Here is a 25,373-nt window from a genome sequence, read left to right as displayed (position 1 = left end):
CCAGAAATTAATATGGTATTTGTATGGTCCAAAGAATGGTCGTAGGCAGGTTTCCCCAAGCTGCTGTTCTTCAGATGTGTTGTACAACTTCCAGTTTCCTGAGATAGCATGGTCACATCATCTGTGGGTGATACATGATATAGTCTAATATATCTGGAGGGCATGCATTTTGGCCTAATGTATGGATACGCCATCAGATGGAAATCATATAGAAGTGACACAATGAGTATGTTAGACAGTATGATAGTTTATAAACACAAAAATAAATTGTTACCCATGTTAACTACAGATACGAAAAGGTTCTCATTTTGCTTAATGTACTCATATACTTTAAGCTACAGAAACTGATCAATAAAAGTTAATTCTCATAATATATCCCTACCTTGTATAGGAAAAAAATGTCATTTCTTAGAAACACATTAACCAAAGTAGCAAATAAATATATAGATTGAATCTGCTTAGTCACTTCTGACATTAAAATACTGTAGTAGATATCATTAAATATTATCCAGGAGAGATTAAAGATTTGAGAATTCTTCTGTAAAAGAAAGTTACACTGTGAGTTACAAAAACCTATTTGATTGAAAAACTTCTCATAGAAACAGTCAAGAAAGAAGAGAAAGATTCAAGATCTTTGGCCTGTGTTTTGGAATGATTCTCTAAAAAAAGAAAAGATCACAAGTCATACTAAACGTGAGATGAGTTCCAAAAAAAAAAGAATGAAAGAAAGAAAGAAAATAAAAGAAACCTTATTAATTCTTACTATCTTTCCCACTTTTTTTTTCTTTATTGACAACATCTGCATTATATGGGAAAACTACAATTTTTGGCATCATTGTGAGGGATAGAAACAAAAGGAAAGGATCTTGTCGAGTTACCTCACATGCAGGGCATCCCTATTAAAATTAATTGGAGGAATGGTTGGAACCTAAGGGCTGCTAGCAGATAGTTAAAAGTCCAGTCATGACATTCCATGCCTTTGCCAGTTTATGAGATGTCAGGTTGGGAACCATATAACAGAACTGAAGTTTTGGGTGTAATGCTTTCTTTCTTCTTCTGGAGATACACTTGTGGCTGCTTTTAATTTTCAGGAATAAGGATGAGGAACCCATTTCTATCTAGGATAGGATAGGGTCAGCTCATGCCTGAAAGTGGATAAACTATCTGCCTGGGCCACAATTTAGGGCTGGCACATTTGGGATTGCTTATATGAGGCCTGACCTCTAGCTTAGTAACGGGTCTCTGAAGGCTTGGACCTGGTGCTTTGCTCATTCACAACAGACGTGTGATATAGTAGTTGGACTAAGCAGACTCTGACTGGAACCCCAATACAGCCATGGCATTCACCAGTGCTTGTCATGCTCTTTCAGCCTAATCAATTTCATAGAGTTTTTTTTTTGTTAGGATAATTTGGCCCAGAGAAGAACTAGCTATGGGGGGGGGGGGATGATGATATGGGCATTTGGCTAACTCTTTGGTCCACTGTGGGGGTTGGCTGGTTCACTCCTTTTGCCAGCAGTCGGACGATATAAGTGCTACAGGAAGCCAGCCTCTCGCCAGAGCATTGCTACCTGTAGCTTTCTGGGTCCCTGTCAGAGAGTGTTCTTTCTTAGGTACAGGTAGGATTGCTCTGTTTTGCTTCATTTTCAGGACAAGTGATGACTGAAATCGAACCAAAGTGGAGCTTCCTGCTTTAAAAATTCCCTTTTAATGATATTAGGAAATAAAAAAACTTACTTCCTTTGCTTCCTCCATGGAGCAGAGGGAGGAAGCAATGGCTTCTTTAAAGAAGCCATGTAGGCAGCACTGATAAACTGTACTTTTTTTGGGGGGGGGGGAATTAAAAAATCCCTGAAAGTTTTTCCTCCTGAAGGAAGAACGAAGGAGCAAGGGCAAGGAGGGGGATTTTTTTCATTTTCTTTTCATAAAGGACTAAATAGAGTTGCATATGCCATATAGATGCAAAGATCGCACCACATGGCATACCCACATCTCTACCTGAACCATTTCGCTTGTACCAGCCTGTTCCAAATGAGTCAAGCCCTATGTTTCCTTAAATTTCTCAGAGGAAATGTGGGATATGAAAGAAAGCTAGTGAATAAATGAAAAAGGTGACTCATGACCTCTTGAGTTCTTCCCATCTGGTCCTCTTCTCATCCCTTCTTGTAGCGTTTAAACTACTTATTAATAATAACATCAATTACAAAGGACATGATTGGATATATGTAGCACTGACACCAGAAGGTAAAGACTAACCCCAAAGCTCTGTCATAAAGCTACCTCAAAGGAAAAAATAAAAAGAATTAACAGCACCTACCTTCAAACCTTTTAGAATAAAACATTTGTGACTCCATGGACCAGAGCATGCCAGGCCCTCCTATCTTCCACTGCCTCCCGGAGTTGGGTCAAATTCATGTTGGTTGCTTCGATGACACTGTCCAACCATCTCATCCTCTGTCGTCCCCTTCTTCTCTTCCCCTCACACTCTCCCAACATCAGGGTCTTTTCCAGGGAGTCTTCTCTTCTCGTGAGATGGCCAAAGTATTGGAGCCTCAGCTTCAGGATCTGTCCTTCCAGTGAGCACTCAGGGTTGATTTCCTTTAGAATGGATAGGTTTGTTCTCCTTGCAGTCCAGGGGACTCTCAAGAGCCTCTTCCAGAACCACAATTCAAAAGCATCAATTCTTCGGCGGTCAGCCTTCTTTATGGTCCAGCATGTAGAAAACATACGTGCACATCTGAAGTCATGATCTGAAGGGGCAACACCAAGGCCATTCTTTGCATTCCTATATGCTGTTACTAATAAAGGCTCCAGTTATCAGCTTCAAATTGCCATATAGCCTGATAAACCACATGAGAAAGGCACTGAATGTAAGCAAATTGGGTGACGATAGCCACACTTGTCACACTTTCACTTTACAAGAATGAAGCATGACAGCTGAGTCAACTTCTCCATCAGCTGCCATAAGAAATATGAAATACATGTGAGTGACTGGGAGAAGCACTGGCTTAGACAACCAATGGTAAGAGCTTATTAGCCTTGTTTCACATTTTAGATGGCATACAAGTTAGAACTGTCAATGTGAAGTTGTTGGGCAGGATGATAGAGCAAAATTTCCCCTCTCTACCTCTGCTCTGATGAATGCTGTTGTAGGTTCATATATGGGGCAGTGGCAGAATCCTAAATATTACACTTGCTTTGGCTAACATGAACACTTGGAAAATCCTGTGACCAAAGGCATCTGGTGACCGCTCTTTCAAGGTGAGAGAGGGGCATTGTGGTTTTAAGCCACAATTTTACAAGAGCTATCCAAGGTGCTGAACCCTATCCCCAAAACAGGTTCAGCACCTTTGACAAATCTTGTAAAATGCAGACTAAAAGCTGAAGTAGATTCACAGCCCCCACGTCAACATTGCAGCCCCCACCAGCTGGCACTGCCTGTAACCATCTATATATTTTGTCCACTATATAAAAATAATGCCAGCTTGGAAGAGGGAGATCTGACAAGTCACTGGGCACCTTGCTTTACCAGAAAATTATCTTTCATATTGCTAGAGTAACATTAATCATACATTTGTGCAAAAATTAAACTGATGTTGGTAATATGAACAACCCAAAGAGGTATAATACTCTGTTGCAAATAGATATATATTATGCACCACTCCAATGAAACAACAATGTAGTGAAACAGAAAGATGTAATTGAGGTGTAGTAATTGTGTAGCATTTGCTAACCTTACTGACACACATCTTTTTCATTTTTTCAAGTAACCAAACAATAGTAAAGCATTATGCTTTTAAATATGCATCCCACCACACCTCTAGTTAATTTGCACTGGCGAGTTTTGAAGGAATAATAATTAGAGGGCAACATGACTTCACATTATTATTTTTTTCAAAAATAAGAAAAAATATATGGTGGAGACAGAAAAGTCACAGGGTTCACAACTCTCCAGAATGCATGTGGGTCTCTGAAAAAACTCCTTAACAGAAGTTCAGTTGGCTACACACTACAAGTCAGGAAAAGTGCCACAAAGTCCAAGAGCATGCTAGCATGGTCAACCAGCGGAATCGAATCAGAGCAGAGGAGAAGGTAGACATACTGTTCCACTATGACCACATACTTCTAGAACAGCAGTACTTGCAACACTCATGGGCAATCTCATATTACTGTGTCAACAGGATCTTGCGCTCAGCAGAGCTCAATAGGATATAAGCCAAAGTATGCCACGTGCACAACATGGAAGCAAGGGTTCATATGATGTGAGAAACATAATTCTTTTACTACTTGAAAGTGGATCTCTTCTAAGCACATGCTAAACAGATCACCTAGTTTGACACTAAATGTTTTCCAGCAGATACCAAGATGAAATTCCCTATGAATCAGGGTTCTAGTGCTGAGATGGAGTGACTTAGCCAGCTTTCTTTCCTCTCTCATGTTAGTAGCTATAAAATAAGAGAATCAGTAACTTGGAAAAGAGCAAGAAATAAAGAGTAAGAATAAATGGACAATTTCATGATGATTTGAGATTAATTGGGTCCCTCAGGTAACTATAGTGGGTCTGGTGCTATCTAAGCTTGTTCATAAGTTTATCTGGAGTCTGCAGGCATTCAAAGACTTGCCCACATTTGCTGACATAAAAAAATAATCCCAGGAGACAAAAACAAACAGGAATGAAAACTCCAAGGGGTTAAAGAATCAAAAGCAGTAGTAAGAGCTGCAAGTGGGATTCAGTAGGAGAGAATGGGAAGTAATGCACGATGGGACAAAATTGCCCTTCTTCTCTTATACCTTTATGTGGTCTGCATTTCTGGTGACAGACAAAAAAGGGATCTTGGATTCATGGCAAGTAGTTCAATTGAAACTTTAAGAGTATAAGGCAGCTGTGAAATACAGTTGTGCCTCCTTTACGATTGCCCCGCATTACGATGAAACCGCATTATGACGACCTTTTTGCTATCGCAAATGGGTTTTTTTCGCTTTGCGATGATTGGTTCCCTGCTTCGGGAACTGATTCTTCGCAAAAACGACGATTTTAAAACAGCTGATCGACGGTTTCAAAATGGCCACCGGGTAAACAAAATGGCTCCCCGCTGTTTTCTGGGATGGATTCCTCGCAAGACAGGCAGCGAAAATGGCTGCCCTATGGAGGATCTTCGCTGGACGGTGAGTTTTGACCCCATTGGAACGCATTGAAGGGGTTTTAATGCGTTTCAATGGTTTTTTTTTTTTTTTTTGGCTTTACGACGTTTTCGCTTAACGGCGATTTTCCTGGAACAGATTATCGCCATTAAGCGAGGCACCACTGTATATGAATGTGAGATAAGGTAGAAAACAAAACTGCCAAAAAACTCTAGGTAAATTTATGAAGCAAACTGAATATGTCAACATATGGTGCAAGTCTACCTACCACCCGAGATGGGAAGCAAAGTACTCCCACCTCATTGCCTGGAAACTGGCATTGTGGCTGTGCTTTGGAAGTTGCTGGCTGGTGACGGTGGCAACAGCACACTTTGCACGCAGATAGAAGCTGACATCAAGAAGATGGAGTGACTGCCAGGAAGGCTCTTGCTGCTCCACTCTGTCTGGGCATTTCTAAATATTGGCCGACAGAAATGTTGGCTTTTTGACGTAGTCAGAGGATGTGAAGCAGAGCAGCAAGGACCATCCTGGTGGCAGTGCTGACAGGACCCACATGCGACCAAAAGACAATGAAGAAAAGGAGGTACTTGTGCCAGAAAGTCCTCAGTGCTCCCTTCTGCACCATCTGGCTACTTCTGAAACCTAGTGAGCAATAATGCCAGCTTTTAGAAGCAGCCAGATGGTGCAGGGGAGGGCAACAAGGGCTCTCCTGGTGTTAGTGGCAGGGATGTGTAGTTGAGGCAGTGAATTCACCATATCAGTGCTTTGCTGTTAGAGCTAAGCACCACATCAGAACTGGATGATGTGACTGGAAATACTATGTACAGTTTTAGTTGCCATGCCTCAAACAGTGTATTATGTAGTATTATATATGAAAAGAGTTATATTGGATTTTCCTCCTTAAACATTTTGAGAAGGAAAGCCAATGTTTTAGAAGCTAGAAACTCCCCACTCTTACATTCTTTATACTGTATTTGCTATCTGTTTGCAACTCCATACTTCCCAAACTTGCAGTGTTAGGGTGTGTTTACACTACATGATAGCACAGGAGCTCTAGTTTGGTGAGGCACATACAATTCTCTGCTGTAGAGCTCTCCAGCATAGAATGCCAACTTTACAGCTCATTGACTATTTTTGAAGAAGACTGTTTCCATGATATTCACCACTTAGAGGAAAAGGCGTGAGCAATAAGCTTTGATAGTATTATAGGACAGTCTCTCCCACAGGAAGTCAGGGTGGCCACAGCTTTGCTGTCCAGACAGGATTCCCCTTAGTAAGAAGGGTTTAAATAGAGTGTTATGCCTTGTTGCTTAGAATATGTTTGTTAGTGTTGATTTTTTTTCTTTGCCATCTTTAGTGTGGTGTTTGCTTGATTCTATTTAAATATTTGTTATTTTTAGCTTTTAAATATTGTTTTTTAATGATATAAGTCACCTTAGGTTCTTTGAAAGGGGAAAGGCGGGATAAAATAATTTAAATAAAATAAATAATAATAAATATCATGGAAATGATTTGCACAATTTTTTGCTAGGCATGAATAAAACCTAAACCAGACAGATGTCTAAATTTATTCATTAATTCAGCGTCATAGAACTCAATTTTTAACAAACCCACCTATCTAATCTTATTGGGTACAATCAATTATTCCTTTCTGTATAAGTTATGGATCATGGATAATGGCTAGGTGTTACAGTACCTTGAAACTAACTATGCACTGCTATATTCTCCTTGCATTGAAGCTATCTAATCTGTTTCATACAGGGTACATATTCCCTATCTGTATGAGGACTGCTGTTTGCTGTACGTTTTTATGCCAATAAAGATGATGATAATGATGACTTGTGCATGAATTTGTTTTAAAATCAGGAAGACTTGTGCAGCATGGGTCTCACTCTCTTCACCCAGTGCCCACCATGATTCAGTGGCAAGACATAGTTGAGACAACTGGAGATGGGGGACAAATAAAAGTGAGAGGTATGTTACACATACCTTTACGCAATCTTGCTGGCCAGCACTGGGAGAAGAAAATAGGTTAGATGGGCCTTTGGTCTCATGCAGCAGGGCTGTTATTCTGATGTATGGTGTGCTACTCAATCAAACTGAATAAAATGATTTAGTGTTTGTAGTAGCTAAAATATGTCATTAATTGTATAGAAGGTACAATGTTCAATAACATGTATTTAAAGTGTATTTAGGAAGACAATATGTGAAACTTTATTAGGTATATTTTCCTTAATCTAGGGGAAAATATTTTTAACTCATGTATCATTTGCAGAACAACTCAAGTGCAATCAATGTAGTACTCATGACCAACAGAACACGTAACTGGTAGAACACCGTGGCAATAATTTCCATTATAGTTCATTTAGAGGATATAGTGCCACCTGCTGAATCACAACCTTTGACATTTATGTGTAACTGATAGAGCAGATCTCATTTAGCTAACCAGACTTTGCTAACAAAATCGCAGCCTAAATATTATGGCTGTAGGGAATGAAGCATTTTTACCACAAAAATATACCACAATTTTTTCTGTATGTCTCTGTTGAGTGATAGGAATAAAACAAAATGCAAAACCCACAGGTAGACACTATTTTTATTAGGATCAACTAAAATGCACACTGCCGGGAGGCAGTGGAAGACAGGAGGGCCTGGTGTGCTCTTGTCCATGGGGTCACAAAGAGTCGGACACGACTTAACGACTAAACAACAACAAAAAATGCACAAAATATGTAAGGTTTTGTCTTGTCTCTATTCATCATGGAGATAGGAGAGGATTGCAGAGAGGATTCAAAGACTAGGTAAAAATCTCTGTATCTGGTTTGAATGACAGTCTTTCACATAATTCTAAAATGAAAATAGGACCTCTATTGTTCTTGCATTGTCGTACAAGAACTGTGGTTTCTTTGCATCTCTGCCAGTGTCTACAAACGAACTTGTGCATTTTACCCTAAATCAGATACAAATGGTCTAGACACTGCTGCCTCTTTATTTTCGGAGAAGGGGACTCTTTGCTCTGTCTTCTTCCCTTGTACTTCTAGTATGCATCAGAGACTAATGTGGAAAGGTAACATCTTTTTCTGTGCAAAATTTGTCTTGCTCTTGGCAATGACCATATGCGGCAGTTGTGCCTAAAACCTCTTATGTAGTACTATTCCTAATATTTTTGATGTACGTCATCCATGTAGTCTTAATACTTGCTGTGCCTGTATTCTCATGAGCATTGTACTATTTGCAGTTAGCATGGCAATACTGTAATATCATGATGATATCCTAGGATACATAGTCAGGATCCAAATGCAGATGTATTATATTGTCACTTAATTCATTTGCAGATTATGAGCTGCTTCTGTTGTTTGTTTGATCACAGTGAGAAATTAAACTATGCATATCACATCAAATACAGATGGTTTTGTTCCAGGCTACTGGAAATTCAGCAGAACCAACTTGATATTAACATTAGGAGCAAACAAGAGGTGCAGTCCAAGAAAAACTCTGTGAGTTCCACTAAAGGTCACAGGAGGTCAGGGCTTAGGTCCCTTCACTTTCAGTGGGATATAAAGCAGATTTATTTGGACTGAGAAGGAAATGAGCCAGATGGTGTTGCCAAGTTTGTTATGCTAAAAGATCTCAATACTCATGCTGAGCCACTCCATAGTGAGTGAATCATGACTTCAAGACCTCCACGAGTCTGTCCTGCAGGAATTTTTAACTAGTTGGGTGCTTTTTTTAATGCTTCACTTTGTTAAATTGTTATTAGTTTATTTTTATGTTTCAATTTTATTTCTGCTTTTACATGGATTTTAGAATTGTCAGCTATCACAACTCCATATTTGGCAAACAGGCACTTGGGCAAAGAGACATATCAACAAGCACGATGGGCATATAAACATTAAAGCCAGTATTACTAACTTCAACATTGTAGATCAGCATGTCAGATTAATTTGTTGAGCTCGGAAATGACACAGTTGGCAAACCTGCAATGTGATATGGACGGATGGATGGATGGATGAATTGTTCCTGGTGTCTCTAGTTTTCAGATCTGCCCACACTCCATGTGAAAGACTTTTCAAGACTGCCATTTCTAGAATTCTTTTGTACACTAGGAGGGAATATGCAAGCTATATGTGGCCATAAGCTGTTTGTGCAACCAATCTTTGCTAATTTTTTCCCTAAATTCTCTCTATACAGTTGTAATGAGCTTCAATATTAAAAACAAAACTTATTGCTTTAATTATGCCTGTGTCACTTAATACATATGCATGCTTTTGCTTCCTGTTTAGTCTTCTTCCATTAGCATATTTTAATGAAAAACTGCTCTTATTTTTCATAAATGGGCATCAGAAACAAATTTTCAATAACTATATGGGGGCTCTGCTTTAAAATTAGAAAACCATAAATATTATAACAAGCACTGGGTGTATCAAATAAAACATTCTAACTAGTTTTCAAAATAGTCATAACAAATGTATGTAATATCTAAGAATTACTCATTAGTCAGAACCATAAAAAGATGCACACAATGTTCACTCCAGGCCTATACGTTCCAGTTCTATAAACAGTATTAGCTAAAACAATTAGCATTAAATATTCAGAGCCAGATGCAATAAAACGCTATTTTGTCTCATAAAGCTGCTGTAGACACCCAGTCTTGCTTTAGGTGGCATAGATCTTACTGTTGAGCATTTCCGACTCCTGCTCCTGCTGCTTACTCTTCTTGTTCTTCATCACAAAACCAAAAGCACTGTGGCATCTTAAAGATTAATATATATATTCCAGTGTTATTGTGAATTATTATCCGCAAGAGTGTCACGGAGGTATGTGGTTATTCACAAAAGCCTTCACTGCAAGATATCTGTTGGTCTTTAATGAGCTGCTACACTGTTAAAAGGAAAAACACAACTCCAAAATAGTTTTGCATGAACATTCACATTTGGACAACCAATCCCACATTTGTCCCATTCCAGAAACACACCCAAAAAACTAGTTAATTTAAAATAAGTTACATATATTATATAACACAAGAAAATGAATGAGAAACAGTTTAAAAGCATACGAAACAAAAAAGGAGGGAAATGGACAAAAATCTATTTAACATGAGGTTTTAGTTCTGTCATATAATTGATATTTAAGAAGTTTGTAGAAGGTTGTTTGTGTGAGGATGCTTTTCCCCAACAATCCATGTGTATTTGGCATTTCATATTGTTACCATTTGTACTTTTGTAATAAAATATATGGTCTCAATAAAATTGTTATTTTCTCTTGCTACTTCTATTTTGGCAGTACTTTTGCTGATAAAATGGTCCATGTGTTACTGTATGCATTTTCTGTGGGTGGGGTGGGGACATTTGATTTTAAATATCTTGCTATTACATGTGCCATGTCCACAGTTTAAAAAAGCTCAGTACTAACCTACTTAATGTTGTTTCAATATCTATACAGAAGTTGCATCAATGACCTTTACAAGTGAGTGTTTTCATAAGATAATCTTAGAAGAATTGTAATGATAGCCTATTTTTTAACCACAATTTCTTCCCTTTTCTGGTTCCTTCTTGCATTATAATAAGAGGATTGTGGATCAAAATTGAAATGGGAGTTCTTCAGAACAGAAGGTTCATTCATGCTTCTGTTCACATTAGCTTACCCTTAATTAAGAGTGAGACTTCTGTGGCGTTCTATAATTCAGGCATGCTTTTTGTATTTCCATTGGATTAAATGCTGTGATTCTGTTGAGCATTCTGGAAATCTTGGCTCACGCCTTTGACTCCAGCTTGCTCAAATTGGCAACAGCACTGCCGGGAATGCCTGTTGGTTTGTCTAATTGGTTCCCACCTTAGAAAATCGCCCTTAGCAGTTTGGTTTTTTTGTTTTGTTTTGTTTTGCTGGCATGTTAGAACCAGCATCATTTTAGCCTTTCTTATGTTCCTTTCCTCAAAACAAGTTATGGTTATTTTTGTTAATTTCAAAAGATGACCTTTCATCATACAACGCCGTCACTGTGCCTTATGAAATCACAACTGCACCTCAACTCAGCCACTTTAATATGACTGGCTCATATAGGCATCTTTGGAAGTACTGATGTAGGAACAGTACAGCATGAAAGCAGGAGAAAGAGAGAACAGCCAAGAGACATGAGGAAGAATTAATATAATTGTCAAGTCATTTACGCTAGAAAAAGGGTAAGGCATCGGAGCAGTGTTGATAGAGGTGAGGAAATGTCAGAACATAGTGCTCCAGTCCTGTTGGACATGAAATGCAGTGTTCCTGTCCAGTAGAGAAATGGCTGTTGCACAGCTGACATGATCAGCAGAAAAACCCCTTTCCCCTCAAATGAACTCAATTGACTCCTTGGTTTTCTAGGCAGCTTGAAACGAAGCAGTAGTTGAGACAGTAGTCAGGGTACAAGCAGAGGGGAGAAGGAAGAAGTGAGCATATGCTGACGCAGGTAGGTGAGGCATGTTGAAGTTGTGGGATCTTGTGGACATCTCAGTGATATGCAGCATAGCTAATACCGGTATCTTACTTGATCATCTATCTGGGGTGGGATGTAGAGGCAATAATATTGCAGTGGTACTGCTCCTATTTTGATTTTGGTTCAGGGAAGTGGTACAATTGCACTGCTCCATGAACCTTCTGCAACAATATTCTGCATAGATTTATGATGTCCTCTATCCCAATCTAACATCTGCATAAAAGTGCTGAATTAGGTCAGCTAGAGGTTTTGGAGCAAGCTCTATTTTTCTCTTTTTCATTAAATACAAGTGAAGCTGCTGAAGTGTACAGACCAGAGCACAGAATGCTGTCCTCTGAAGATGCCGGCCACAGAGACTGGTGAAACGTTAGGAAGAACAACCTTCAGAACACGGCCAAAGAGCCCAAAAAACCCACAACAACCATTAGATCCCGGCAGTGAAAATACATTGTTAAATCATTGTTTTCAATTGGTAATGGACTGGATAGGGGTCAGAAAACTGAACTTCAGTCCAGGTAACGTAGAGAGGATGTGGATGAGTGGTTCATCTGGACCAGTGGTTAGCTGAACCGGTTCCATAATATATTTTTGTTTTACTACAGAAACAAAAAAGAAATGGCAGTTTTGGATAGAATGGTTGAAATTGAGCTTTGGGATAAGACTATTTTCTGGTTCAGAAACTCCTTGTTGAGGGGCCAATGAGGATGAGTAGAAGATAACTTGCAACTTCTTACACCCACACAGCTGCACTGGCTTCTTTCTGGTCAATTCCTAAAGAAAATGAAGATTTGGGAGAACAGGTATATGGTGTCTCCAGTATAGGGGCTGGTACATGGAGGAACACCTTTTTTCACATGAGCCTGCTCATCTATTGAAATCAGCCTCCTAGGCCTTGCCCCAGATTCCTCTGCCTTCTCAATTGTGATGGTATCACTGTAAGAAAACCTGTAAGGAAATCTACCTGATACTATCCTTTACTTTCTCTTCTTTAAAACATTATTTTTCACTTGGCAAGCCTTATATGTATTTTAATTTCTATGTGCTGTTTTATTGACTTTATGCCGTTGGCTACATGTGAGCATAAAAACAGGGAGGGTTATGCGGGACCACAACAAAGGGACCACAATTATGTTTTGCATTCTGTTCCCACAGCAGCCATTCCAATGTTTATGGGAAGTCCACAAGGAGGACATAAAAGAACAGCATCTTCCAGCTCTTGTTTCCCAGCAACTGACATTAACACATATACAGTTTCTGATATCAGAGGTATCATACAGCTATTGTAACTAGTAACCATTGACTGCCTTCAATATTTGGAGAATACTGTATTTGCCTCTATTGTGGCTGGAGCATAAATTTCTTGAACTTATTTAAGAAAAATTGAAGCCATCCATTACTGTCATTCATTCTCCTTTGGATGTTCCTCTGATATTTTCATTTCAGCATCACACTTGACCATTTTCATTCAGGGAAGAATACAGCATGCCCTCTAGTACTAATTTACTTTGGGGGTCTGGTATTGTGACCCTGCTGGCATCGCTTAGTGGATTGGAGGACATGGTTGTAGAGCCAGGGGCCGGGAGTTTAAATCCCCTTTGTAATTCCTGGGAGGTCAGAGGGGGGCTAGCCACCTGTAGCATATCTCGGGCAAGCTGCACACTCCCAAGGGCACCACCAGAAGGAGAAATTGGTAAACTACTTGACTGCTCAATGGAAAACCATGGCAGGGTTTCCATACGTTCAGATGGATGGCACATTATTACTATTATCACTGTAACACTGTGATTCTCTGCCTGTCTCTTCTCATGTTTCCAGTTTGTTTCACACCATGGCCTCTTAGATGGACAGAGGAACACAACTCTCACTGCACTTTTCCTGTTTTTCCTACAGAGATTCTGTTCATAGATTATTAAATCCCACTAGTTTTCAACAGTCCACAAGTTTTCTGTTATGACCAACACTGTCTCTGTTCTATTTTAAAACCAAGCACTCTGACTCCTATATATTTGTTTAGAGCAACTTACACTAATAAATACCTATAAATACAATCTCTCTCCTACTGTCAAAATTTCCAAACAAGTGTGTGAACCATTTTTTTTGTCTTCTATTTTTGTTATGAAAGCCACTCCCAAAACTTTGGCTGAGCAGCACTTAATAATTTACTTAAATAAGATAAATAGTGGATTTCTTCAGTGGTAACCAGTCTTTAATTGGTAGAACTATACCAAACTATACCCTCAACTGAAATACTATCTCCACCTTCTTAGCTAAAAAGAGGGTTGCAATACCCATGCTTCTCCTTGTGTACCCATTTCCAACTACGCTCTGATGTAGGAGCAAATGATATGAGAAGCCATCTAGCAAAATTGTTAGATAGCTGGATAGCTCAGTGGTTAAGGTATTTGGGTGTGGAGTCATAGGTTGGGAGTTCGATTTCCCACTCTGGCACCTTGGTAGGAATGGGCTAGACTCCATGATCCATAGGGTCTCATTCAGCTAAGCAGTTCTAAGGTTATCATTATAAAATGTTTGGTGTCTCCAGTATAGGGACTCCAGATGAGGTAGTCTTCTGGTTCCCACAGGGTAACAAAATTAAGTATTCATTATTCTTATGAGGTATACATATTTCAAAAAGCAGCACATGCCATTTGTTCCATTATTTTTACAAGGTGCCAAGAACAGAAATGAACATTTGCTATAGAAGAGCATTTCTTTGTGAGGGCTCTGCCAAGAGTACTAATCTATAGCACTGAAGCTCCAGCTTCAAGGGGAAGATGACAGGTGTTTTGTTTTCAAACAGTGTAGGGTATTCTATAGTCTCTGGGATATTTGCAAAGAAGTAAGGAAGCTACTGAAGCTTCAAATAGATTAAATTAGATTATTAAAAGCCGACTAGACATGCATTTTGTATTGCAACAGCACAGTAATCTCCTTGCAGCTCATGAATATGAATCCCAAGTAGCTGGCAGTTACAGGGAGTAATTTGTCAAGGTTTAGATATGCCTAGTACAGTGAGGCTTCTGTCCAGAGCTATTAAAGAAAAAGAAAGGAAGGAAGCTATAACCAAGGATCCTGTTACACATTCATATATTTAGTCATAGGAGCCTGTTTTATTACAACCAGGTTGCACTGCAAAAGTACATCCCATAAATTCTAATTGTCTGTGCAGCTTTTTAATGCCAAAACATTCTGCACAACAGAATGGCAGAGATACTACAAGTGAAAGAGACTTCATTTTAGAAAAAAGAAGTCAATCTAGTGTTTGGATTAGGTAGTTACAAGATTGTTATATGTCAACAAACAGCAGAAAATAAGGTGCAAATGTATAGTATTCAATTCTGTTTTCTCTTCTCCACACTATTTTCAGGAAAAAAATAGGAGAAGTTTTGCAACTTATGGCCAAAACAGATAAGCAGACATCTTTGCAACAAGAAGCAGAGCTAGATTAAGCAGTAAAGTGTGTGTGATTATCTTTTAACAGTTTTTGCAGTTTTAGAAGTTGCAAATTAGCTTGTTATTGTGACTGCCAGAGCTGAGAAGTAACTAATCAGAAGTAAGGAAGCTACCTGTGATTTAGAGGCAAAAGTCAAGCAGCTTGTCATTAAAAAGTTACTTTTAAATAGAATCATCTTATGCCTTTTGAAAATTACTTTTTAAGGGCATTTGAAGGCATTTTAAAGGCATTTTGACAAGACATCTCATTTTATCTCATTCCTTTATCAGTCTCAGGTAGCAAGGGAAGGATTCCTTAGGCGTATCTTTTGTGTATTTCCAAGATGTAGTATCAGAATTGGCCACTAGAGAAAACCAGAGAGTATATACACTATGTTTTCTGGCTGGAATCCTGTTGTGAAACTTTACATCACACAACAGTGATGTCATAAGCCACGGCTGTTTGGGAGAATTAAAAGTCTTTGATCCCTCCACCCCTCACAGGTTCTGAGACTTCCTAGGGATCCTTTTTGTCTGGAGAAGCCTTGGGATGGGGATGGGGGCTCTTCAATGTCTAAAAGAAGGACAGGGACCTGATGTGGCAATTTCCTAAGCTACCTGAAAAGATGCTGCACAGGAGATCATAGGTGCTTCTTAGGATTGTTCTCCATTTTTCTCCAGTGAGAGGGGACTCATCAGGGTGTCCCTTGGGTCACTTTTGTTCAAGTCAATAGCAGGAAAGAGGCTGGAGTATGACTGACAGGATCCTGTTCTGAAAACTATCTGGCCTTCAGTTATTATTCCCAAGTAGAAAAATGGGCAATCAAATGGCAGGAATGCCCAATGTAAAAAATTAAGCATGGCGATTCAAAACCAATCCTAACCAAATCCAAAACAACTGAAGGAGGTCGAAGTGGTGAGGATGATTCCAGAAGGCTATCTTGCAGTCACAATAGAGAAGTCAGTCATACGTCAATTCAGTAAGCAGTGGCAGTGGCAGTGTACAATACAATAACAATACAATTTACCAAGGCAAATTCCTTGGTAGGGATAACTGGGGAAGAGTCAGAAAGTAAAAGAAACAAGTACTGCTATGCTTTTATTTAAACCTATGATATAGCTCATGTCAGCATTTAACAACTGTGAATGTACAAAAATGGTTAAAGTCCACTTGCCCAGTCAGTGAGACATTCCAGGTACAGTTTTATCTGGGACTGCCTTCTTTGGAAAGAAATGTTACTGGAAACATATGGCATCTAGCAATATCTGAATTAATTTATAGATATACAATAAGAATGCAATGCCCATTCAAACCAGGTCCCTTTTTATCTTGTAGCTAAGTATGCCCAATACAGGGATTAGCTGTTTCTTCTCGGACATTTTTACAATTTGTGTTCCACTGGTGAGACAACCCTGTTCCATTTCTCTCTCCTCCATGACTCAAAACATGAAGGTATGTAGAGTATGGTATTCCCCAAATATCATACTATGCAGGCAGATTAAGTGACATTTAACATAAAAGTAAGGGGAGGGCATATAATTTAATGGTCATTCTCAAGACTGCAAATCTAAATAAACTTAACTAGGCAAAAAGTCTTATTCAAACAGTGACACTTTTATACTGAATTGGGATATAAAGATATTATCCTATGTACACTTAACAGGGAGCAAATCAAATGAATTCAGTGGGCCTTTACTTCTTAGTAGGAATGCATTGGGTTGAGGCCAATGTTCCCCCTAATCTTCAGATGAGTTGGGTGGGGCTCTGCCCCTTGTGTGCGTGACTTCACCCATACGTGCATGCAATTCCCCCCACATGGGGTTCCATCATGACCAGAATCAAAGAGGCTGAAGATGATCACTGTCAGTGTGTGGAGGAGGAGGAGCCTTGCGCGGAGGTGGTTAAAGTCGTGCACGAGCAGGCACACACCTTAGAGGGAACTTTGGTTGAGACATAAGTGCATAGGCCATTTGCCAACTGGAAAATTATACCTTCACTGAGAATGTGTTTTCTGTTTGTACTGCCTCCTGCATTTTATTCTATTTTCCAGTAAAGTTATGTTATCAACAAGTTTCGAGTATATACACGGATAAATATAAAGAATAATTACATTTTGCTTCATGCCAAATTTGTGTGAAGTGTCAAATATTTTATTTTACCAGGTTTTAGTTAAAGGACACTAAGTGCTGACAGGTATGTAAAATTTATATCTTCATTTATTCTCACAAAGTTGGTTAAACCTCATTTCATTTTAACGGTGCCATACGACTATCCCATGAGATTGTTCAGCAAGTCAGAGGTGCTATACATCAAGTGCTGTTCTTGCACAAGCCTTGTGAAGATGAACTGAGGATGCATTTTAATGCTTGGGCGATTGCCCGATATTTCATAGCTATCAAGGCTCCTGGCACTGCAAAGCTGAGTAATGGACACCTGCTATTTAATATCCATTTAATGTTGTTAAATTCTTTGGCATATTCTGCCTCAATAGTAGGCAGATGGCAATATAGCTAATAGGGCTCTATTTTTCCTCAACGAATGACACATGCCATGCAAAGTTACTAAGAAGAGGAAACCATGGGATTTACACCCAGTCATAGTGTAAATAACCCTGCTTCGAAAAGTCCATCCTAATGCATTCTCCTTACCTGAAATACTGAAGGATGCTGCTAAAACCTGGAATGGAAGAAACGTCTGCCTGAAATGTGTTCACATCCACAAAATAAAATACAATAGCAGCAAAGTAAACATCTGTACAGTGTGAAAAACAAAGCAATTTTGACAGTTTAATGTAGCTGAGGAGAGCTATCAAAACACTTGAGTACTGCATGTGCTCTACATGTGGATATGAACACAATTCTATTGCAGTCCTAGTTTTTGAGTCCTTGCTTTCTATAACCTTTCAGATCTTAACTTGAAATAAAGCTGAAAGCTCTAGAAATTATTTCATTCAAGGGAACTCCTTCCTGATGCTTTTTGCCTGTCATGAAGTGGGTATTTAAAAATGCATGCTTAGACAATCACCACCTCCTAGTCATAAGTACAATTCTAGCTACTGTCAAGTAGCAGAGCTACAGGAACCCAATGCTCTATGTATCCTATTGATCCCATCCTCTACGTATGGCTCAGCAAGCCAATTAGCATGATGTTTTTTTTTTATCTCCAACCTGATCTGAAACTAACTGCAAACAACTATATGTTTTCTGTGCATATAGTGTTTTAAAGGGATAAAACACTGACTCTTTTGCAATATTTATATAGAGTGGATAATAAGGGACTCCCTGATGTATACAAAAATTATTGGTGATTGTAATATATCTGGAGAGTATTTATAATTTTCCCTGAAAAGATGTATAAGAATTTTGATATGACTTTGTCATGGGAATGGGAAAGGCACGGTGGGAGAGAAGAAGGGTGTAAAATACAGTGGTGCCCCACTTAATGATGATAACCCATTCCAGGAAAACTGCCGTTAAGCGAAAACATCATAAAGGGAAAAAAACCAATTGAAACGCATTGAAACCCGTTCAATGCGTTCCAATGGGGTAAAAACTCACTGTCTAGCAAAGATCCTCCGTACGGTGGCCATTTTTGCTACTTGTATAGCGAGGACTCCATCTCTAAACACAGCGGGGAGCCATTTTATTTACCCGGCACCCATTTTGAAACCGCCGATCAGCTGTAAGAAAAACGTCGTTTTGCGAAGAATCGGTTCCCGAAGCAGGGAACCGATCATCGCAAAGCGAAATTCCCCTATTTAGACCATCTTTTTGCGATCGCAATTGCTATCACAAAAAGATCGTCATTAAGCGGATTCGTCGTAATGCGAGGCAATCGTAAAGTGAGGCACCACTGTATAAAAATGTATACGTAAATGTATATACTATTTAATAAAAATGTTTTTTTTAAAAAACAACCCGGTGGACAGGTATTTGTGATACTACAGAGCAGATCCCTGTGATATCACAAAGGCACGGCTCGCAAGAGTTGTGGGGAAGCAGGTACAACACATACACAAACCTTTGTGCTAAGGAAATGCCCACCTGGGAATGGCTGACCAGGCTTTAGAAACATCTGAGAGAAAAAACTGAGAAAAATCAAACTTCTTTCTCGTCTGCTACCACTTAGTCTCAAATTTATCTCCCCATCTGGAGAAGCACAGTAATTTTCTGAGGCTTTGGCCAACTTCCTGAGGCACCCTTACATTCATAGGCCTCTGCATGCCTTCTTCTGGCAGCAGTGGTATCACAGGACTTCTCCTGAGCTTGATTCACACCCACTTTTTATGTCCAAAATCCCTTCTGCCAGGTTTGGTAATGTTGGAGCTCTTTGAAATACCTTCATCTATGTGTATCTTCTGCAAGAGAACCCAGTTCTGCCAGAGTCACTCGTTCCAGCCAGGCCAGGCGGCTGGAAGGTCCGGAAGGAAAGAACGAGAAACCGGGCCTTCCCGGCAGTGGCCCCTCACCTCTGGAACAACCTGCCCGTGGAGATCCACCTGGCTCCCTCTCTGGGTGTCTTCAGAAGAAAAGTCAAGACCTGCCTTTCCCTCTTGCTGTATCTTAAATTCACATTTTGCCATCGTGGATTTATAGTGAATATTGATTGGTTTAACTGTTTTTAAATTTGTAATGCCGCCCTTTGGTCTACACGGACGGGACAGAAGTCCAATAAAATAAAATAAATAAAAAGGCCCTGTGTGTTGATTGACAGCTTGCCTGTGTAGAAGGAATATTCTCCAGGGATTGTGACTTTCTTAAAAACAGAGCCTGCCTTGCAAAACATAGCCACAGCTCTTTCTTCATTTTCTGCCCACACTGGGCACTACTGACATAGGAATGCACAAATAGATTTGGGCTGGGTGGATATAATGCTGCAGCTACCTTCAAGACGAGTCTCCTGGAACTGAGGGTTTATGACATGGGGTGGCAGAAGGTTTAGCTCAAAGATTTGGAGTGCACATCTGAAAATTTCCATTGCAAGTAAAGAAAGAAACTTAGCTCTGTGGTACATGAGTAATATGAAAATGCAGACATAGTTAACAATTTTTATGACTAATAAAAGAGAAAGTAAAAGATAGTGAAAAGTAGAACGTTTTCAAGTCCTTTAAAAGTCATCAGGCAGAGTGTAACAAAATAGCTCGCTTCCTTTCCCCCATTTGATAGTTTAAGAGCCCAACAAAGGTATTACCTCACCCGGCCATATGAAGTTCCCTAAACAAAGCACTCGTGTGCAAATGTTGCTGTGGTGATTCATAAAGCACCCTGCATCCAAAGCACTTTGGATATCCTATTTCCTCAACCAGTCTCAAGCAGGATGCTTAGTTTGCTGAATGGCAGGGCAAGCCCTGAGCATGTTTCATAGAAATTGGGTATGCACACAAAACCACGATTGCCGCAGGTCTATCACAAATCCATCTCCTGGGTGCAGACCTTGCTCTCCCCATCACATCTAGCATTATTTGTCACATAGAGTAAGATTTTTTGTTCTGGTCCATGGACTAAAGGACAGAATGACACATCTGTCACGTTCCTACTCCTAGGGCTTTGTTAACTCAGCTCAACACTTTAAAATGTATAAGCTTTTCCATTTCATTCTTTAAACCCAAAGCACACATTTTTGGCTTTAATTCTGCTGGAATGGAATATCTGAAGGTGCCACAAGACTTCTCTCGTCCAATCAATCAATTTAAAAAGTACATATTTCTGCTCCTAAAAATATCTACCTGCAACATCTAGAAACGACAGGTTAGATTCAGAATTGGTTGTATTTAGAACTGAAATCCATAGGACACATTACTCATTACTAACTCCAGACTCTTTGATTTAAATGAATCTACTTCAGGCGGGACTAAGATTGGAAACAATGGAGAGTAGTTTTTTTAATAACTGTTTTTCTTGCATGCAAATGTATGCAACTTTTATAAATGGATTCATTAGTAAATCAGAAGAAACTCAGACTCTTCTTTAACTAGCTGACAGTCTTAGCAATAAATAGAAATAATAGTTAAAAGGGATCGTACTGTAAAAACATATGCAATGAGTTACCTGACTTTTGAATTTTATTTACCAACTTTATTTAGTGGGTAAATTTACCAAACAGCAAATTCATTCATCAAATGACTTTATTTATTTATTTATTTATTTATTTATTTATTTATTTATTTATTTATTTATTTATTTATTTATTTATTTATTTATTTATTTATTTATTTATTTATTTATTTATTTATTTATTTATTTATTTATTCATTCATTCATTCATTCATTCATTCATTCATTCATTCATTCATTTATTTATTTATTTATTTATTTATTTATTTATTTAATATCCCGCCTATCAGGTCAGTTAAGACCACTCTAGGTGGCTTACAGCATAAAAATACACAATAAGTATATATACGAAACGGTTTTTCAATAGTAGAACACATTTCAACAAGATGGGAGCAAACAATGGGGGGGAGGAGAAAAGAAGAACATCAGGAATTGATTGGAGGGAAGGCCTGCCCAAACATCCATGTTTTTAGTTGATTTTTAAAGATACCCAGCGAGGCAGCCACGCGAATCTCAGGAGGTAGGTTGTTCCAGAGGCAAGGAGCCACCGCCGAGAAGACCCGATTTCTTGTCTTTTCCTTCCGGGCCTCCCTCGGCGTTAGGCTCCTCAGCCTCACCTCCTGACTCGATCGAGTGACATGGGTAGATCTTGGTGGGAGTAGGCGTTCCGCCAGGTATTGAGGCCCTAAACTGTTTAGGGCTTTTTACATAAGCATCAACACTTTGAAGTCGATGCGGAACCGGATGGGCAGCCAATGCAGTGTGGCCAGAGTGGGCGAGATGTGTTGGTATTTTTTCACTCCACTAAGTAGTCTGGCCGCTGCATTCTGCACCACCTGGAGTTTCCACAACAGCCTCAAAGGCAGTCCCACGTAGAGCGCATTACAGTGATCTAATCTTGAGATTATGAGCGCATGCACCAAGGTAGTGAGTGCCCCAAAATTGAGATAGGACTGCAGCTGGGCTATCTGCCTAAGATGAAAAAAGGTGGTACGGACTACCGACGCCACCTGAGTTTCCATAGTGAGCACCAGGTCCAGATGGATCCCCAAGCTGAGTCACCCCCCCAAAAGAGAGGGAGTTTCCCAGGCCCCCAACTGTGGGGGCGCCCACCCTCAGTACCTCCGTCTTGTCCAGGTTCAGCCTCAGCCCGTTCTCCTGCAACCATTGCAGTACAGTACCCAGGCAGTGCTGAAGGGACAGAACGGCATCTCCTGCAGTTGGTGAAAAGCAGATGTAGAGCTGAGTGTCATCAGCGTACTGATGACACAAGGCTCCACACCCTGATGACCCCACCCAGCGGCCTCATATAGAACAGCATTGGGGAGATAATCGACCCCTGTGGAACCCCACAATTGAGACTCCACGGGGCTGAAACACTCTCCCCAAGCTGTACTCTCTGGGGGCGGTCCTCCAAGAAGGAACAGAGCCAGGCCAGTGCCAGGCCACCAATTCCCTGGTCAGAGAGCTTCCCCAGGAGGATACCAAGGACAATGGTATCAAAGGCCGCTGAGATGTCGAGGAGGAGCAGCAGAGACACTTTGCCCCTGTCAGCCTCCCTCAACAGGTCATCACACAGGGCGACCAATGCCGTTTCTGTACCATGGCGCGGCCTGAAGCCCGACTGAAATGGATCCAGGGCATCCGTTTCATCCAAGTGTGCTTGGAGCTGGTCAGCCACCACTCTCTCAACCACTTTGCTTAAGAAAGAAACATTGGCGATGGGCCTATAGTTGCCAATTTCATCCGCTGCCAAACTGGGTTTCTTCCTAATGGGCCTAATGAGTATCTCCTCGAGGGCAGATGGAAACCTGCCCTCAAGGAAAGATCCATTGATTATTACAGTGGCCCATTCTGTTGTTGTAGGCTTAGCTGCTTTGATTAGCCAGGCTGGGCAAGGGTCAAGGGAGGAGGTGGTGGCACGGCAGCGATCAAGTGCCCTGGACACAGAATCCGGTGTGACAGGCTGAAAGGAGTCAAAAGTTACCGGGCAAGACGGAGCGCTGGACATCTCTGCTCGACTCACTGTGTTCAAAAAAGGAGAGAGGTCCCAGCGGATGGCCTCCACTTTAGATTTTAAAAATGCTGCAAATTGGTCTGGTGAAAAACTAGGGGGAGGCCCATCACTCAGACCAATTCCGGATAGGTCGCGCACTATATGGAATAATTCCGCCTGCTGGTTGGACGCTTCGCTTATCCGATTAGAAAAGTATGCTCGACTAGCAGCCTTTACCTTAGCCAGGTAAAGGTTAGTGGCGACCTTGACAGCTATCCAATTATAATCCGTTGCGGCGGCAAACCAGCCGTCAACCAGAGCCTCGACAGGAGCGCCAGCCAGGTCAGCCGTAACACCTCTCCTGGCATCCTGGAATCCAGCCGGATCCAGTAGCCTTCGAGGGTGGACCATGACAATGGGTCCCTGCTCCCTGCGAGGGGGGAGAGCCATTTTGAGGGTGCATTTTATTAGGTGGTGATCCGACCATGACAAGGGGACTGACTCGAGGTCAGTCACCATCGGACCACCCTCGCTCCAACTGGAGGGAAAAAACAGGTCAAGTGTGTGGCCGCCCACGTGGGTGGGGCCGTTGACATGTTGTGACATGTTCAAGAAGGCCATGGTCTCCAAGAAGTCAAGAGCTGGCCCGGAGGTCTCTGCCCCCACGTGCACGTTGAAATCCCCCAAAACCAATAGCTTCGGGGTTCCCAACAGTGCCGCGGAGACAAAGTCCACCAGCTCCAGTAGGGAAATGACTGAGTCGCGGGGAGTGTCACGTTCCCGGGGGTTACAACAGCCGAAGTCCAATAAACCAGTCCAGGGTCAAGAATACCAAGAATGCAAAGCCAATGTCCATAAATCAACTCACAGAAGGAAGTCTAGCGTCAAAGTCCAGAGTCCGATACACAGCGTAGTCCAGGGGCAGAGTCCAGAGTTCAGAATCAGGAACACGGTTCAAGAAGCGTGGATGCAAGCCAAGGTTTGACTCTTTGCTTCCACAGAATTTCTGGCTTCACTGGGAGCTGTTTTACAGTAAAACAGTTCCTTAAGCTGCTGGAAAGCTTTCTATCCTGCTAATACTCAGGACTAGATGAACGTAGGTTTCTGTGGACAGCCTTTGAGCGATCCTCTGATCTTCTTGTCCTAAGTTTTTCCCAAAGCCCGGCCCGAAGCTTGTCTGCTGTGGAAGGAGAATCTGGAGGCGGTTCAGGTGTTTCTGATCTCACAGCATTCTCTTCAGCCTCAGTTAACCCTTCTGGTTCCAGGTCTTCGGATGCACTCATGACAGGGAGCACGGTAACCCAGCATGATCCCAATACCATCCCTGGCCCCAATCGACACGTGGAGAGCCTCTAGACCCGGCTTTACCACCAAGGAGCACCTAGTAACCTCCAAGATGGATTTGTAAACAATGGCTACTTTCCCCCCCCCCCGGCCCTCCAGTCTACCCTGGTGTTGGACAGCATAATCGGGCAGACAGATGAGTGCTAGGGGCCCCCCTCCCTCTCTGCCAATCCATGTTTCGGTTATGCATGCCAGGTCTGCATCCTCCTCCAGGATAAGGTCGTAAATTACCTGGGCCTTATTAGATACAGACCTGGCATTCAACAACACCAGGTGTAGAGTGGAGGGCTGGCTAGTCTGGCTACCTCGATAATAAAAATAAAAATTATGTACTAAGAGGGAGGTAAGAAAGAAAAAAATCCCATAAAGATTACCCCCCAAATATAACCCAGAACTGTCCTTCTCCACCACGTGTCCTTGTCCTTTTTGGTGTTATAGGATTCAATGGTGTTAGTGGCGGCGCTAATATGTGCTTCTCGTTAGAGAGGCAGGACTCACAGTTCTTAGCAGCAAGCTCAGAGTTCGTAATGAAGTGCATAAACAGGTTCGAAAGCACCAAAGTCCAGGCTGGAAAGGGCACAGTCCCTGCCATTTTCCACCCTTGATGGCTGGCTAGGGAAACATCTTTGTTAGGCAGCCGAGAACAGGTAAAGGAAGGAGGACCTGAAAAAAGAGCTTCCAACATGGCGCCAGCATTTAGATGCTCCAACAACCACCCAGGCATCTTCTGACTCTCGCAAGGACCCTGCGCCCTCCTGGCTTCCGATCCAGGCACTCCGTCCACCCACTCCGTCAGGAGGATCTCACCGGTCTTAGATCTTAGCTGCTGAGTCCTCCGTTGCAGTGCCTCCTGGAACAAGCAAGGAGCCTCTGAGCTCCGCCGAGCAGTCTGTAGTCGACCCCCGCGTCCCGAGCTCCAGCCCCGTTCGCCTC

The 25,373-nt window shown here is 41.1% G+C and overlaps 1 long non-coding RNA gene across 1 annotated transcript in view; it reads right to left on the bottom strand.

Annotated features, from left to right (window-relative positions):
* The window catches only part of LOC144586744 (uncharacterized), a 70,418-nt gene extending 47,181 nt beyond the window's left edge, over nt 1–23,237 (bottom strand). Inside the window, exon 1 of the long non-coding RNA XR_013541755.1 lies at nt 2–23,237. This is a non-coding gene — a long non-coding RNA (uncharacterized LOC144586744). The remainder of the gene's footprint in view (nt 1) is intronic.
* Nucleotides 23,238–25,373: the final 2,136 nt, after the last annotated feature.

Source organism: Pogona vitticeps, chromosome 2 (assembly GCF_051106095.1).
Source record: "Pogona vitticeps strain Pit_001003342236 chromosome 2, PviZW2.1, whole genome shotgun sequence".
NCBI lineage: Eukaryota > Metazoa > Chordata > Lepidosauria > Squamata > Agamidae > Pogona > Pogona vitticeps.
Note: the sequence above shows the minus strand (reverse complement) of the source record. Positions and strands in the feature narration are given on the sequence as shown.